Source organism: Sus scrofa, chromosome 9, assembly GCF_054392235.1.
Source record: "Sus scrofa isolate SSC_HxYL_T2T_F1_AM1 chromosome 9, Sscrofa_HxYL_maternal_Yorkshire_Landrace_v2.0, whole genome shotgun sequence".
NCBI lineage: Eukaryota > Metazoa > Chordata > Mammalia > Artiodactyla > Suidae > Sus > Sus scrofa.
The window spans coordinates 24505493-24522426 of NC_139391.1; the positions used below are offsets into that span (position 1 = coordinate 24505493).

The window sequence follows — 16934 nt, forward strand, 5'->3', positions numbered from 1 at the left end:
AAGCCCAAATCCAGCCCAGTCCCCTGGGTTGGCATTTTATTTATCTTCCCCATCTTCGCACAGAGTGATGTCTGAAGGCTTAAGACTTATTGGGGCCATTTTTAAAAGCCCTCAACTAGATGAGTTCACAAGGAATTCTGATAAATAAAGACATTTTTCATCATACAGGTGAAAAAATTGGATTTTTTTTTTTGCTGTAAAAACATCATGAATAGGCAATGATTGACTGATTAGTTTTTGCGTATTTTTCTTTTCAAAAGTTTCCAATTAGACTTACCCGAATGGAAAAAATTCTCACATTAATGCCCCAACCAAAAAAAAAAAAAATCGAATTGAATCTCCTATTGCAGAATATCATTAATAAAATAGAGGCCTTAAGAGGCCACCAGAGCCTTTTCTTTTCTTTTTTTTTTTCTTTTTTTTTTTTTTTTCGTCTAAAGACTTTCCAGAATGGATTGTAGTTGATATCCAAATACTCAATAGCTCTGGTATTGTCATCTTTGAAGACACCACTACAATCAGACCTAGACTGTCCCCACTCAGCATTAAGATCACTCTCTCTCTCTCAGAACAACGTGGTTGACACTTTGAACTCCTATTTGTTTGTTTACTTTTTTGTTACCTTATGCATTTTCCTTCTGACAGATGTGATGCCATCATTCATTCTAGATCTATCCCCTTGAACTGGGATAAGAGTGTGGTTGTCTTAACTACATGGAGGTATGTAGAGGGGTCCTCTGCCAGTCCAAATCCCCTGCTTCTTATTCATGTTGTCCAGTCTAAAAAAAAAAAAATAGCTGGAAAAAAATATGTGGGGACTCATAGAATCATTGAGTATATTCCATAGTTGGAAGACTTTGTGTTTGCTAATTGGCTGTACTTAGTAGCTTCATCTCATTGTTGACCAAAGGTGCAGAAGGAGAAGAAATAAGAGTTGTAAGAGTTCTCATCGTGGTTCAGTGGGAAAAAACCCTACTAGGAACCATGAGGATAAGGGTTCCATCCCTGGCCTCGCTCAGTGTATTAAGGATCCATTGTTGCCATGAGCTGTGGTGTAGGTCGCAGACGCAGCTCAGATCCTTTGTTGCTGTAGCTGTGGTGTAGACTGGCAGCTATAGCTCCAATTCGACCCCTAGCCTGAGAGCTTCCATATGCCACAGGTATTGGCCCTAAAAAGAAAAAACAAAAAGAATTGTAAAAAAAAAAAAAAAGTATTTCTTAAAACAGTGGAAGGAGGAAAATAACATTTCTGTTAGGTAGGAACGAACACTGTTCAGAGATTACATATAGCCATGTGTAACTTTATGCAAATTTATAAAAATGACTTCACTGTATATAATACAACAAAGTTTAGGCAAGTTCAGCCAACACCAGATGCATGGCACATCAGAGAATATTCCATATGGCAAATAAATTCAAATGCACACCCTCAGAGAAAGAAGTGAAAAATGCAGGCACCATTAGTATTAATAGAATTACTTTATGCTTCACATCAAAATCTATACTTTTTTGCATTATCCCAGAGTTGATAGTCGTGGCATGCACATTTTGTCTCATTTCAGTAGATTCTCTTCTCCTCTCCCACATCTATGAAATGTCCACTCACTCAGAGTTGAATTATTAAAATGCATTTGTCAGTACTCCAATGGCTATAAGTCAATGTCGAGTGCCCCAGTACATTTTTGGTCTAGGGTATATGCTTCTCAAGTCTTTCTCTGCACACATAGCAGGGAAAGGAAAAGAAAAGTGGGCAGGCTAGAATTCCAGCTGATGAGACATATTCCCACATTAGAAAAACAATACACTCTGTTCCAGACACTTTTCTAGATGTGTGTGTTAATTTCTTCAGTTCTTGCTACAGCCCAACCAGAGAAGAGTTATTGTTATAGCAGGTTACAGATGAAGAAACCAAGGCACAGAGAGAACCTCTAAAGACTGGGGAGCTTGGCTGAGCCAGGGCAATCCAGCTGGTGCAGTTAGTGCTCCCATCCTAGAGAAACAGACACAGCACACTCATCTTCTTGGGAAGCACCTGCTAAGCATGATAAGGGAGAACTATTCTCACACCAGAACACCTGAACCATATTCCTGAATCTCTTCCTAACTGAACCCAGGACACTGGACAACACATTTTATGCTCTCTGGCAAATAGTGTTTTAAGAGCACATAGTAGGTGTGAAGCATATTTGAACAGCTTTAAACACTATGAAGAGACAAAGGGTCACACTTGTTATTATTATTTATAAAAACATGGAGTGAGGGGGAACAGTTCCCTCTATCTTTCCCCAAACTTCATTTATGGATACTTCATTGTTTACTTTTAATAATATGTACCTAATAGTTTTCTGGAACTTAGTTTCTTATATTTAGATACCCTTTCAAGATGCACCAGGAGGAAAAAGTCATCCATTAATGCTTAAGATAAATGCATAATAAGTAAATTAAAAAGCAGCTATCCACAGGCTACCTCAAACCCTCTCACACACCACCAGGAGGCAAACAACAAATCTTTCTGGGAGTCTACATAAGTGGAAATTTTCTTATTTTCTTTCTTTATATTTCTTTTTTTCTACCTTCCTTTTTTTTCATTCTTTTTTCCTTTCCTTCACAAATATTTAATGAGGACACACTCTGCATCAAGCAGTAGTCTAGAAAACAATAAAGAATCCAAAGTGAAGTCCCTGTTTCATAAAGCTTTCTTCCCACCACGGAAATAATCCACCAATGAAAGATACCGTTGAGCATGATGTCAGAGGCTCTGAGAGGAATAAAAAAGAATAAAGAGGCAGAGAGTGAAGTTGGTGTGAGGAAACCTCTCTTCGATCCAGATCTGCCTTCCATATGCTTCGTCCACTTTGGTCTGTGCCGATGGCAGGAGGTGGCAGAGCAGAAGAAGAGGGCGTTGGGCTTCTTTCTTCCCCACTTGCTCCTTGCAAGGTCATTATTCATCAGTTTGGGGATTCAGTTTTGCCATTCTCCACTCAACTCTCTCTCTACGTTTTGGTCACTGGGGACCCTGATTGTAAGGGGAATGGGAGACTATTTAAGGCAGGGTGGCCCGAAGAGTCCTCTCTGAGGCACTGGCATTTTCCCTTGGAGCAAAGAACATTAAAAGACAGAACATAAGATAAGCACAGATTTTTGGTAATCCGCAATCCAAATCCTTCTGGAGCCCTTGGATACAAAAACCCAGAAACGAGCCATCAGAGAGCCAAGACAGTAAGCTGGGCTATGTGGATAAAAGCCAAGAGGGACACTGGGGGTGGCAGAGCCCGTCAGAAGGAAAAAGATGCTCCAGATGGAGGGAGAAATGAGAGAAGAATGGAGCTGCTTCTGTACAGAAGTACCACCCTCTCTGTGGCCCATGTCTAAATACTCAACTCCCCAGTACATGAAAACCAAGAATTCCCAATATGTGATGACCTGGTTTGTCTGCACAGATAGCTACCATTCTGTTACTCTCACTTGAAGCTGGAGTCTTGTTTTCAGTGTTCCAAGAAATGCTACTTGAAACTAAAAAGTAGTTTAAATATTTTGAGCTAAATGTCTTCTCCTTTTAATTCCATTTGCTTTAGGGTCACTTTTCCTTAATTTTTTATGGCTGGAAGAATGTAATTAATTCAGAGTGGTTACTTGGAGAGATTCTTTCCAGGTCCTGTTGGGCATACTGCAGGCATTTACTTGAAGCTGGACATAGGGCATAGACCCTCAAGTAAATAACTTCTCATATTTGATATTAATTCATCTAGATTGTTTTACTTTTCTGAAAAATACATACTAATGTTCCTAAACAGTGTGAAATATTTGTAGCATTGGTATTTCTGGAGTATCTTGATCACTCCACAACTCTGTTTAGACAAGCACAAACTGGAGTTCAGCCTCCCAGTGCATTCCTCTGAAAATGTGCTCTTTTCACAAGATTTTTCAAGCCTTGTGGATTTTAACGAGAATGTAGTAAATTGAACTTTCTGGGATGAGAGAAAAATATTTTTTTCATATTACTGTTATCAGAAACTTGACTTTCGGCAAGCCCTTCGCTCTAAAATTGGTCCTCACTCATTTGACCAAGCTTGTATGGTTTATCTGAAATTTTAAAATGTATGTTTTGCTGAATTTTGATATGGCAAGGGCTCTTTATTTTCCTTAAATAACCACTTTGAAAGAATGACTGGTAATTTAAAAACTAGTACTTATTATTTCAGAGCTTTCTAACATATGACTCATAGGCTGAAGGCTTGCCACTCACTCAATTTTGGCTAACGTGAACATTACCTCCTGAAAAATCTACAGAGATGTTTATGCATGCTATGTTAACTGTGGGCTCTTCTGAGGATTGACTGGAAATTAAATAATTTATGCTTTTTTCATTTTAGTTTGGGTTCCTATAAATTAAAGCCAAAATAGACATTGTATTTTTAGAGTAAGCTAGAATTTACTTTAAGAAATGTACTCGTACAAAGAAAACTCTTTGCCACACTTCACAACAAACAAAATATTGTTAACAAATGTGCCAGTATTTCTCTGGGCAGTTTAGATTTTATTTGGGAGTGTTTGTAGAAGTAAATAATCATAGACAATATGTCTTTGCTTAGCTCAGACTCTGGAGCTGGAAGGGGTCTTTAAAATTATTTGCATAAACTCTGCACTTTATTGACAAGAATACCCAGAGCTTGAAAAGAGAAATGAGTTAGCCAAGAATGGCATAATCTCTTCTGAATTTATGGAGAGGCACCCACGAATCCTTCTCTGCCCTCCTTGGAGCTTTGTTGAGGATAACTGAACTGAGTCAGGCCAAGAAGAATCCTGGCAGGATCATTGGAGACTCTCAGTGAAAAGGAAAAAGGAAGACATTATCCAGGGTGACAGTCTCCGTCCGCACTTCGAATCTGGTCATGTCAGCTGTACATTGTTCCTCCTCACCTTAGCATGTCCCCACAGCTGTCATCACCTCCTACAATGAATCTGAGACCCTGTGTGATGCTTTAATACGTAAATCAGGGTGTAGTTTGCCCTCTACAAGGGTTTCCATACAGCTGAGCAAGAGCGTACCCCTACAGGGATGGATGGGGCTCAAGTTTAGCATCCCTACTCCTCACTCCTCAAGCTGTGCCCTGTGGCATAAGGACATGTTGAAACACTCAATGGAAACATGAGGGATGCCCCTGCCCCCAAAGGGTTCCCAAGTTCACCTACAAGAAGTCATGTGATCTGATGGAGTCCCGGATAGTCTTCCATTTGGACTGTCTTTTGGGAAATGCACTTTTCAAGTAGGTAGCTTGGCTAAATGGTCTTCATTAATAAAAACTCTTGACTTTTTTACTTAAAGGGGCAAGAAGGAGAGCATCTCTCCCTCCTCCTTTATGCCAATTCTTCATAAAATTCCTAAGGGAAGATTTGGCCAGTTATCAGGATGTACAGGGCCCACTAATGCCATTATAAGTAACCCTTGAATTTATAACCAGGGGCTATTTTTCATATTCCAATAACGATTAGTTCTAGGAGATACATGTACTGTGGCATTTTCTTAAAGAAGGCACTTTTACAAATCCATGCCCTTGGATATGTTTTAATGCTTCAGTTGTGTTTTGACATTTTCATGTCTTCATTAGTGAATTCCTGCAAATCTCTTCTCCTTGAAACCATTGCCTGCCCCCGCCACCTCTTTCAGAGAGCCATTTGCTCACTGAAGGATTAGGGCAATTTTTATTACTCCCAACAATAAAATAATGTGATGTCTTCCTTTGCCTGAACTATGAGGGCATCCATTATTCTTATGTATCCTCCCATCATGTTGAAAATTCAAGCTGGTTTAATTTAATTCAATCCATTGCATCACAGAACGTTAACCTGGACAAAGTGCCAACCATGCAGGCAGGATGTTGTGCCCTCCCTGTGGCCACCATACTGATTTTTCCTTCCTCTCCCCTCTGCTGAGGACTGTGGCTGTGGAATAAAAGAATGGTTGTATAAAATAATAACTTTTTTAAAATTCAATGGTACCTTCAAGAGCCTCAGGATAAAACTGCTCTTTGAGTACTTGACCCAATAAGACACATCAGAGAAACAGGATAGACCAGGAAGAATTCTTAGAGCCACATTTGTGTTGATCCCAAACTCTTAAACCCCACATCAGGCTGTATACTGCTTCTGCAGCTTGGCTAGGGAGCCCTAAGAACCTCCACTGAATGCCTACCACTACTCCTAGGTATCCCAAACTCTCTTCTTCCTATCCACCAAGCTACCTTTCCCCCCACAATCTAACAGCCCTGATGAGTGGTCATGATCTCCACCTTGCTTTCTTCTAGTTTCACCTTGACAGAGGTCTCCAAAGCCCTCACAGCCCAGGTTCTATTTATAATACATTGGAAGAAAATATATTAATGAGCTAAAGTCTAGATCTCAACAAGGTGAGTGAGGATGTTGGTAAATAATGAGATGAGGGAGAAGAAAATGATAAGAGAAAATTAATTCCAGATTACTACCTAGCATCCTTTAAATGTCTTCTTTGAATTAAATGTGAGATTCAGTAACAGTGGGGTTCAAATTCCTTTTTTTTTTTTTTAACCATAGCCACTAAAGTAGACTACAAGTGATAAGGGCTTCGTTGGCCTGAGAGTCAATGCAGCTGCCGCACCTGTCACCAGAAGCAATGCAGGCTTTCTGCAGGACTAACCAGCTCAACCAAGTTTATTAATGATTATGATGACTACCTATTCTTAATTCCCCGGGCACACATAGAAGAAGGTCAAGGTAGTCTGTGGGGAAACAGCTCCACGATGTTTGGTAATCCCTTCCTCTGGTCATGTATCCAGCAGAGTCAGGGAGTTTTCCATATAGAAACCTGAGATGAACCCACCTGTGGCAGGCTCTGCCCCGTCCAGAGATTCTATCCTGAGCGGAAATAAAGACCACATGTGCCCCAGCTCTCCCCCCACTTTCCTTCTTCCACATCAGCTTAATCATCTGATTTATGACACTGTTACTTTTACGGGGGTGTTGGGGCCTCTGAGCAGGCCAGAAAAATTAATGACCCTCTCCCCTACCTCAGTTCTGAACAAATTGAGAAATGAGTGAAAGATGGCATCAAATATCCCTTAATGCCTAGTAATGGTTGAAGTAGAAGAGGTTAAGTTAGCATGAGAGCTAAGGCTTCTTATGATTAACCTTCAGGCTAAGTCAGACTTACTCTTCTCTACACGCCCCCTCCAAGGCCCAGGCCCAGGCAGGTGAGACTGGCAGGACAGAGGGGAAATGAAGAAGCCCTGCTCCCTGGGCCCTTGGTCCCAAGAGGAGTTGGGGAGCTGAGCTTTGGTCTTCACAAATTTACCAGTCAGAGTAGGCACTGGTGTTCCCCAGGGTGCTGAGTGAATAAAGGGGTGGAAGACAGCCAGGAGTGTTGAGGACAAATTCCTTCTAATGTAAACCAGAGTTTGGAAGAGGCAACCTTCACTTAAAAATTGACCAACCCTTAGAGACAGAAACTGAATCTCTTTCTAGCTTTAAATTTTCATCTAGAGTTACTGACCTATCATTTTTTTTTTTTTTTTTTTTTTTTTTTTTGGTTCTACTTAGCCATTCCAGGAGCCATTTCTGCCATTTCTGGGATAGGTGCAGCCATGGGTAGCGGTTTTATTTCTCCTTCAATAGCATTTACTTTTGGACATTCCTGGCTAATTATACGACTTGGTCAACCAAACCAGGCTGGCCAAGCCTCCCACAGGAGCCACTGCAGGGACTGCCCAGAGACTATCATTTTGGTAGCCTGAAAGTCGGTTTGGAATCACAGCCCAGCCTAGTTCTTCTGGCTCAGTGTACAGAAGCCTGTTCAGTCTGAGCACTTAACTCACTCAGAGCCAGGGTGTTACCCAAATTGCCACAGCGGCATGGATTCCACCCCTCAGTTGAGCCAGCCAGCCCAGGATACCATTTGGGGAACACTCTCACCCCCACTGTCTTCCAAAAAGCCCAACTGGATAGAAGGCAGGGTCTTGGTGTTAAGTTTGTGGGAATAAGGGTGGATTAGGAAGAGTTAGACTAGTATCCTGATCAACATGATCGGTCTCTGTCAGGTGATACCCAGTGATAGCTGTAAATGTGCTGTTAGCAGAGCTCTTTGTGTGTTATACTATATTGGGCATTTCCCAAGGTCAGGGAGGGATGGTACCTCACTTCTCCATGGTTTCCTTTCTGTGCCTTGAGTGGTTCTTACAAGGAAAGGACGCGGTGTGTCCTGGAAGGAACATGGTCTTTGGACCTTGATGAGCTCAGGGGTAGGGTTCAGCTCTCTCAGTGGTTTAGGGGGCACATCACTCCACTTTTCTGAGATTTGGCTTTCTTATCTGTAAAATGAAAACATGATAATTACACCCCATAATTGTTTATGGTGAAAACTGAACAAGTTTACTTATGTAAAGTACTTAGAACACAACCTGGAAGACAGTGGCATAAAAGTTGATGAGACAAAATAAATTGTTTTTTATGACAATCTCACCGAACTGGGGGTGACAAAACAACCAATCTGAAAAGGTTATCTTCAGATACACACTTTTGGTGTTTGTTTGTTTTTTTTTTATTTTTGTTTTTGTTTTTGTTTTTTTGCCTTTTCTAGGGCCACTCCCATGGCATATGGAGGTTCCCAGGCTAGGGGTCTAATTGGAGCTGTAGCCACCAGCCTACACCACAGCCACAGCAAAGCCAGATCCGAGCCCCATCTTCAACCTACACCACAGCTCACGGCAACGCCGGATCCTTAACCCACTGAGCAAGGGCAGGGTTCAAACCCGCAACCTCATGGTTCCTAGTCAGATTCGTAAACTACTGCGCCACGACGGGAACTCCAACTTTTGGTGTTTTATGAGGCAAAATTTTGACTAAAGAGCTTACCCTTCATAGAACTATCACTTTTAGGGCTGCACATGTAGCATATGGAAGTTCCCAGGCTAGGAGTCAAATCGGAGTTGCAGCTGCCAGCCTATGCCACAGCCACAGCCACACAGGATCAGAGCCACATCTGCAACCTACACCACAGCTCATGGCAACAACAGATCCTTAACCCACTGAATGAGACCAGGGATTGAAGCCACAGCCTCATGGCTACTAGTCATATTTGTTACCGCTGAGCCACAATGGGAACTCTGAACTATAACTTTAAATGCCTGAGTAATAATTCATTCTTGACCTCTGTGGTCTAGTCTTGACCTTTTTTTGATGGCACTAATCTAGAAGAGTGCTAATTTACAAAGGAAACAAATAGAAACCATGTCAAAATGAGATTTCTAGGGTGGAATAACAAGGAATAGGATTGCATATCTTAAGAACTTACATGAGACAGGTGCTAACATCCACTCAACAAGCAGCAGAACCATAATTTGGACCCATACCTGTCTGTTTCCAAATACTTACTCTTTCCACTTAATCATTTGCCAGGCCAGTTAGTAGGTGTCTGCTAAATAAATAAACACGGTAGAGAAACCCTGAACTAATGGTAAATCTAAGTGTGCTTAATGAGAATCTCTTACTTTAATGATTTTTCTCCAGGCTGTAATTAGGGGAAAATATTGGGGAAAGTGGACTGACTATAGATAAATCTCACTTCTTTTATTTCTACCTCATCAATATTTATTCCAGCATCCTCATTCTCAACTAATCTCCCTCCTTCCACAATAGCACCCTTCCAGTCCATCCAAGTATTAAATACTACTGGGATTTGATACATACTAAGTACTGTGTAAGTACTTGTGGAATGTAAAATCTATCTATTGTTTGTGGCCAGCATATTCTAAATTAAAGTCTTGCCTTGCCTTCTCCTTACGACACTTTGACGTATCCTCATTGTCTCCGTTGTTGAGACTGAAAGGTGTGACATTCAAGAGGCTTCATGATCTTTATCCTCATCTGTAATCACACCATATGTTTAAGTCATACTGAACTGTTTGCATGTCCTTAAATATGTTCCCTCGCAAGATCTTTGCACATTCCTGGAATACTCGTCCTATGTTCTCTTTGCTTCTTGGCCATTGATTTTTTTAGGTCTTCCTGTGAGGCAAAGCCTTCTCTGAATTCTCATGAGACAAGAATAGTTATCTTCTTTGTGCTTCTTTGTTAACCTCTCGGATGGTGTTTATCTACCTCCATCTATCCTCTCCTTTTCTACTCATATTCCTTAAACAATAAGCATTTTGAGAGCAGCGGGTCTTTCTGTTATATTCACTTTTGTATCTTAGGGCCTAGCCCTATCAGATTGTTGAATGAACAAATTAATCTGTCAGTGAGTGGGGTCACAGGCGTGAATAAAGAAGTGGACAGAGTCAATTCAGAAGACAATATATGTGCATTAGAGTCCATAGTCCTGAAAGGGTTGACCTTGATAGTTCCTCTAAAGTCAATACCTTTTCACACATCCATCTCCTAGGGAACTGTTAGACCATCTCTGTAAACAAGAAGCAAAATCAACCAGTATGAAAACGAAATGTGTTTGTTGCATTAAATATGAGATGGACAAGCAGGAGAGAACATTTCTAAGTCATGGACTTTACAGTCAACCTTCTAGATCATTTTATATCTAAACAATAAACTGGTAGAAATTATCTAGAAATACATCCATTTTGTAAAAACTAAGTGCCTGCTCTGTGCCAACAGATCACTAAGCAATGAGGTTATAAATGCAATTAACACACACTAAACCCCTCTGGATCTTGGTTCCCTTACCCTAAAATTACTGATCTCATAGAATCATTGTGAGAATGAAATGAGTTAACTAGGAGTTCCCATTGTGGCTCAGTGGTTTACGAATCCGACTAGGAACCATGAGGTTGCAGGTTCGATCCCTGCCCTTGCTCGGTGGGTTAAGGATCCGGCATTACCGTGAGCTGTGGTAGAGGTTGCAGACGCAGCTGCTGTGACTCTGGCCTAGGCTGGCGGCTGCAGCTCCAATTGGACCCTTAGTCTGGGAACCTCCATGTGCCACAGGAGAGGCCCTAGAAAAGGCAAAAAAGACAAAAAAAAAAAAAAAAAAAAGAATGAAATGAGTTAACTCATATAATTGCTTAGTATAACAGTTTGAGCCAAGTAAGCCTTCGAAAATGTGAGCCATGGTGAGGTGGTGATGAAGATGAAATGATGGTGTGGTGGAGATGCCACCACACGGAGCTTACAGTCTCATAGGAACATAACTGAACCATTGTTCTACAGTGTGAAAAGCACCATAAAAGAGGAATCAGGGACTTCCCATCATGAGTCAGTGGTAATGAACCTTGCACGTATCCATGAGGCTGCGAGTTCAATCCCTGGCTTCGCTCAGTGGGTGAAGGATCCAGCATTGCCCTGAGCTGGGGTGTAGGTCACAGACATGGCTATGGCTCCAATTCAAGCCCTAGCCTGCAAACTTCCATATGCCACAGATGCAGCCCTTAAAAAAAAAAAAAAGAAAGAAAGAAAGAAAGAAAAAGAAAGGAGTTTAAAAGACACACTAGTATAACAAAGAGAGTAATCAGCTTTGCCGGGGGGTGGGGGGGGGGGGCAAAAGAAGATGGAACCAGTCATAAAGGCTTTGTGGAAGAAGAGACAAATCTTCAGCTTAATGAGTTAGTAGGAGTTTGCAGGCAGTTGAAACCCTTGTCTCAAGGATCTTAAGAATCTCGATCTGGTTTTTAATTCCTCCTGTGATAAGAAGTGTCTTTTCCATAAATGAAGGTCTTAACAACTAGGTGATCTCATCAGGAGAAAACAAATACAGAGGTACAGAAAAGGTCTCTGCCCTCACTAAGGTTTATTTGTCTATTCCAGTTTTTCAGAAAAGAATCTAAAGTATTTCAATAAAATATGTTAATTAGATTGAAGTCTGGATATATTTTAAATTTTAATTTTTTTAATGGCTCCCCTATCAAAGGGGGATTATCTCTCTAATTATTTTCATGGCACCTATCACAGGTATCTTCCTGCTTTGACAAATGCATTCACTTTAAGGCAAAACATATGTGCCAAGAAAATTACAGTGTCTGTCAACCATGGAGGAATTTGGAGTGCACGCTTTGCTATGAAAATCACAGCATGTGGCGTTCTAAGATTGTGGCCACTGTCCTAAGTTGGAATTGTAAAACTTTATGGAAACATTTTTTGGAAAAGGCTCTTTTAACCTGGTATTCATCAGTATTAAAATCAAATAGATACTCAGCCAAAGAGGGTCCCTCACTCCATGCTGTTTTCTGTTTTCCTTCAAATATAGGGATTACTGTGACAGAACTTCCTATCCCAGGCATGAGCCTTTCTGCTGCTAATGCAAAAAAAAAAAAAAAACCTTCTTCCATCCCCAGTAAGCATGGGCAATGTTACAATTCAAAGAAGGCTCCCCTTTCTGGGAGTGCAACTGTCTAAGGGCAGACTTGGCAAGCCATGGGAGCCTTGATTAGCCTTTGGTATCTTCACGCTTTCATTGAGGTCTCATCCCCATCTAAAGTTTGTTCTATTGCTTTCCCTCCTTTTTTGTTTTATGTTTATGATGTAAAGTCATTATTAATCCACAGGCAATAAACTAGCCTGAGATTAAGACCAATGGAAACGATATAGCCACCACAGACATAAAAAATACAGTTGCAATCTACCATAAACAGGCAAAACTGAGCTCCAAAGAGTGCTTCACTCTTCAGTTCATAAAAGGCGGAATGCTGTCAGCCCAGCCACAGGAGGACAATCAAACTGGCTTTCCTGGACAGGCTCGGCAACTCATTGATCAAGTCTGTCAGTTCAAACAGAGTTAGCAAAGGGAACTAGCCCTCTCTCCTTCCACTCTGGCAGTAGAAAACCAGGGGAGGCAGGGAGGAGAGGGAGGGTATGATGTGTGGATGTTAAGGCAAACAGCCAGGCTCAGGGAAAACCATGGGGAAATTTCAGATGCACATGCACTGGGACACTCTGTATAATCCGTCACTCATTACGTGGAGCAAGGCAGCACTCTTAAAGCCTACTCCAGAGGTGACTAAGTGATGCAGTTTAGAGACCATGAACATGAAGGCCATATTTTCAAGTTGATAATCAAGTATAAAAATACATAGGAAAAAAATGGCAAACCAGGATAATCACCAAAAAATATATAGATATTATGATTGGCAAACCCATGAGATAACCCAATTTTCCAGTCAAATAGATGACAACGCACATAAACTCTGCTGATTATAGATGTTCATTTATTTCATCCATGGATCAATTTAATGACTCCACACATGCTAAGCCTTTTTTTTTCTAAGTGCTAAGATTTAGGCTTTACACAAATAGAAGGAAAGTGTGGCAAAGCGGAGATGACCAATGTAGTTTGAGATTAGGCAAGAAGCTTGAGGGGACAGACAAGGATTTCAGGCTGGCTCTTAAAGGTTAATGAGATTTTGACAGGCAGAGTAGAAGGCAGCAGGATGTTCCAGAAGGCATAGCATCAAGGCTGGTGCAGTGGTGTGAATGAGTATTCAGGTTAAGAGGAGGCTAGTAAGGATGGAGCTTTGGTTTTTTGCAAGGGGACAGTTGAAGGTAAAAACTGAAAAGCTGGGTATAAGCACCACGTTAGGACTTTGGAATCTACCCTTATAGGCAGTGGGAGCATTTGAAAGTTTGTGCAGGAAGACACATGTTTTAGAATGCTAGGTATGCATTCAATATATATTCAGTAGCCTCACCCATGTTTATCGTCCCTCTCTAGAGGCAGCTCAAGTACAGTATCGGGTTGATGTAGGAGAGAGACTGAGGGCAGTAAGTAAAAAGTTAATAACATCTAAGTATCAATGTGGTGATATCCCAATGGATTAAGAGACAAAATAAATTGAATTCTTTATCCATTGGATACGGAGTTTGGGGAAGAAGACAGTTTTAGATCTGTGCTTCCCCAAATATGGTGTGCTTATGAATCATTTATCTTATTAAAAGGGAGATTCTGGTTCAGTATATCTGGGTAGGGACTAAGATTCTGTATTTCTGACAACCTTGTGCCCCACGAGTCATATTTTGAGTAGTAAAATTTGGGAACACTCTAGATATACCATCCCTGTGAGGCTGGCTGTATGATGTTTCATTAAATGTGATGCGTTTGCATTATGGGAAGTTATTGACTTCACTATTAGACACATTCAGTTAAAGGCATGTGAACCAAGAGTTAGAAACTGGATTGTTGTTTTAGAATCAAGGCTAAAGCTTGGCCTAAAGAAATCCCTAGAGGAGAAGAAGATGGCAAAACCGGAGTGGATAAGATTTCCCCACTTATCTTAAAAAAAAAAAGTAGAAAGAAAAGAAAATGGTAGAAAAATTGTTTAAAAGACTATATTATGCCCATCTGGGGGAAAATGAACAATTAATAACTACTTGTGGATGGAACTAATGATATACCCATATTCAAATTGAAAATGGGGAAGAGGGAAAAACAAAGGAGAAGAAGGAACTGGAGCAGAGACTGAGAGGGAACAGTCGAGAAGACAAAAGATCGTTGAGTCACAGGAGGCAAAAGAGGACACGCCTCTTGCTGAACGGGGAAGATTCAGGAATGTCGCATGTCTCTGAGAGTTGGCCTGGACTCATAGGACGTGGTCGTGGCTGCTGTGCAGTGTCCCGCAGACCCCATCAGGCCTGAAGCCCTCATCCTCCCGGCTGCTGGGAAAGTCAGTTGTGGTGACTCTCAGCTAAGTCCTTTTCCAGGAATCGCCTTCCCCAGAAAACAGTAGCCTCACCCATGTTTATCCTCCCTCTCTAGAGGCAGCTCAAGTACAGTATCCGGTTGATGTGGGGATATAAAGGCCCAGAGCCCCTGTTGGGGGCCCCTGCAGGGGGCCCCAGCTCAAGAGACCTCCCCTCCGCCTCTCCCCTTGGAATCAGCAGAGCTCCTTGTTGAAACAGCAGGACGGTTCAGTTCTGCCCAATCCTGTTGGGTACATTCTCTCACAGGTGGTGTTTCCTAGAGCACTCCTCAATAAAAATCTCATCTTGTAGTCTATTTTCTAGAAACCTGACCTAAGACAGATGTGGGGTTTATTCCTAGAGATTTTATTGCAAGAATCATTCCTATTTGAGGCTGCATCCCCACAGGCCTTTTCCTGAGATCTCACTGCTGTCTCTCCCTCTCCCTCTGCATTTCTGCTTCTGAAATTGTCCTGTTAGGTGGTGCCACACCATCTGTGGAGAAGAGCCTGGCAAATTCAGGGGGGCACTTGCTACAGTGAGGTCACATTCCCAGCTGCTGGGTCACGTCTTCCACATCTTCACTCGCTCCCCCCACTCCTCATTTGCAGAGAGCTGTTTATGGCCCAACCTCCCTCCTTCCTTGATTCTACCATCCACCTGCTGTTGCAGAGAACAGCCATTATATTATGTATCCTCTCAAATGGAAGAACACGAAGCCCACTAATTAAAACTGCAGATCAAGCTGAAATGAAAGGCATAGCAAAACCATGAAGGACAGGCAAGGAACATAAAAAGCCTGCAGTGCTTAGAAATATGGGCAGGAAATTACCAAATGAGCCTCAGCATGGAGGCCTGAAAGCTAATACAGTTGGAGGAAAGGAACCTGAAACACGAAATCTGGAAAACAAGAAGTCCAACAAGGAAAAGAAAAGAAAAGAACAGGCAGGTGATATTAGACACTTCGACAGGATCTTCTGGTGTAGGGAAGCAGAATAAAAACCAGAGTGTAATTCTTGGCGGCATTTTAAGTCACACTGCTACACGTGGTCCCAAGGAGCTGCTGTGAGATAGACTGAGTTTGGTTTCCAGGTGCTTGGGTTCTAGAGTGAAAGAGACAGACAGGAAGGGCACCTGGTAGCCACAGACAGAAACAATCAATGGATGGGAGTGATCAAGTTACAAGAAAGGGAGATGGATTGAGAAGCTCATCTGGTGCCGAGGGAAAGTCGAGCTGATGTCGATTGTAGGAGCAACATGGACTCTGATGAGAAAAAGTCTGCGCCAGGGTGCTGCTTGTCAAAAGGGAACTAAGCCTGGGCGAGGAAAAGGCAGTTTTGAAACATTGGCAGGAACTTATAAATGGGCAGCAAGCCTGGTACCATCATCCAACGTGAGCCGTGAAAGCCCACGTGGTCGTGGAGGAGAGGAAAATGCACACACACAGCCCTACAGGGAGCAAGTCTGAACCTGAGACCATTGTGACATGCTGACAAGGTAACACCATCAATCCAGGTGCAGAGTCAGTTCAGATAACATCTGGTCTATTTTCTCATCTTTAATCGATTCAAGAAAAATGGTTGAACAAGTAGCATGCTCTTCCATAGGAGAGTTGAGAGCTGGGACCTTGTCTTGTCTATCTCTGAATTCCAAGTGTCTAGTGCAACAAATATGCTTATTCAGTGTTTTATGAATTAATTAATGATGGGAAACTGGAAAAAAATATTCCTGCAATGAAGTTCCAGAACACACTGTTGGCAGTTCAGAGGCTCAGCACTTCTGAGGCTCTTTGGGAATTTTCCCCAAAAGGTTCGTATTCAAGAAACAGATCTGTGCTTCTCTGCCTGTCCTGGGCTCAGAGCATCCTTTATTGGGGTAGAAAACCCCTCAGCATGGGGTTGGGCAGTCTCTTACATTTTAAAATTAGATAGCTTCTTTCTTTCTAAGGTCCCAGTGAGAAACGGAAGAAGCTGACAGGAAGCATTCATTAATTTACTGAACAAATGTTAGGATGCTGTATAGTTTAGCAGTCAAGAGCATGGACCTAGAAGCCAGATGGCCAGATTTCAAATTCTAGCCCTACTACTTCCTTCTTGGGTGTATCCTCTGGCAAGTTATCCAACTTCACAGTGTTTCATTTTCTTTGTAAAACAAGGATAATAATAGTTCCTGATGAATGAGATTGTTGTGAGGATTAAGTGAACAAAATCCATGTAAAGCATTTTAGAAGAATGCTAACCAATCTTTCTTCTTTGGGTGTCTTGTGCATGTGTGTGTGTGTGTGT

The 16934-nt window shown here is 41.7% G+C and overlaps 1 protein-coding gene across 1 annotated transcript in view; it reads right to left on the bottom strand.

Moving 5' to 3' along the window:
- Positions 1–598: 598 nt before the first annotated feature.
- Positions 599–16934, bottom strand: part of LOC106504847 (uncharacterized) — a 317961-nt gene continuing 301625 nt past the window's right edge. The window contains exons 6-7 of the mRNA XM_084978588.1: positions 8165–8339; positions 599–3092 (exon numbers count right to left, since the gene is read on the bottom strand). The gene's annotated coding sequence lies outside the window, so the exon portion shown is untranslated. The remainder of the gene's footprint in view (positions 3093–8164; positions 8340–16934) is intronic.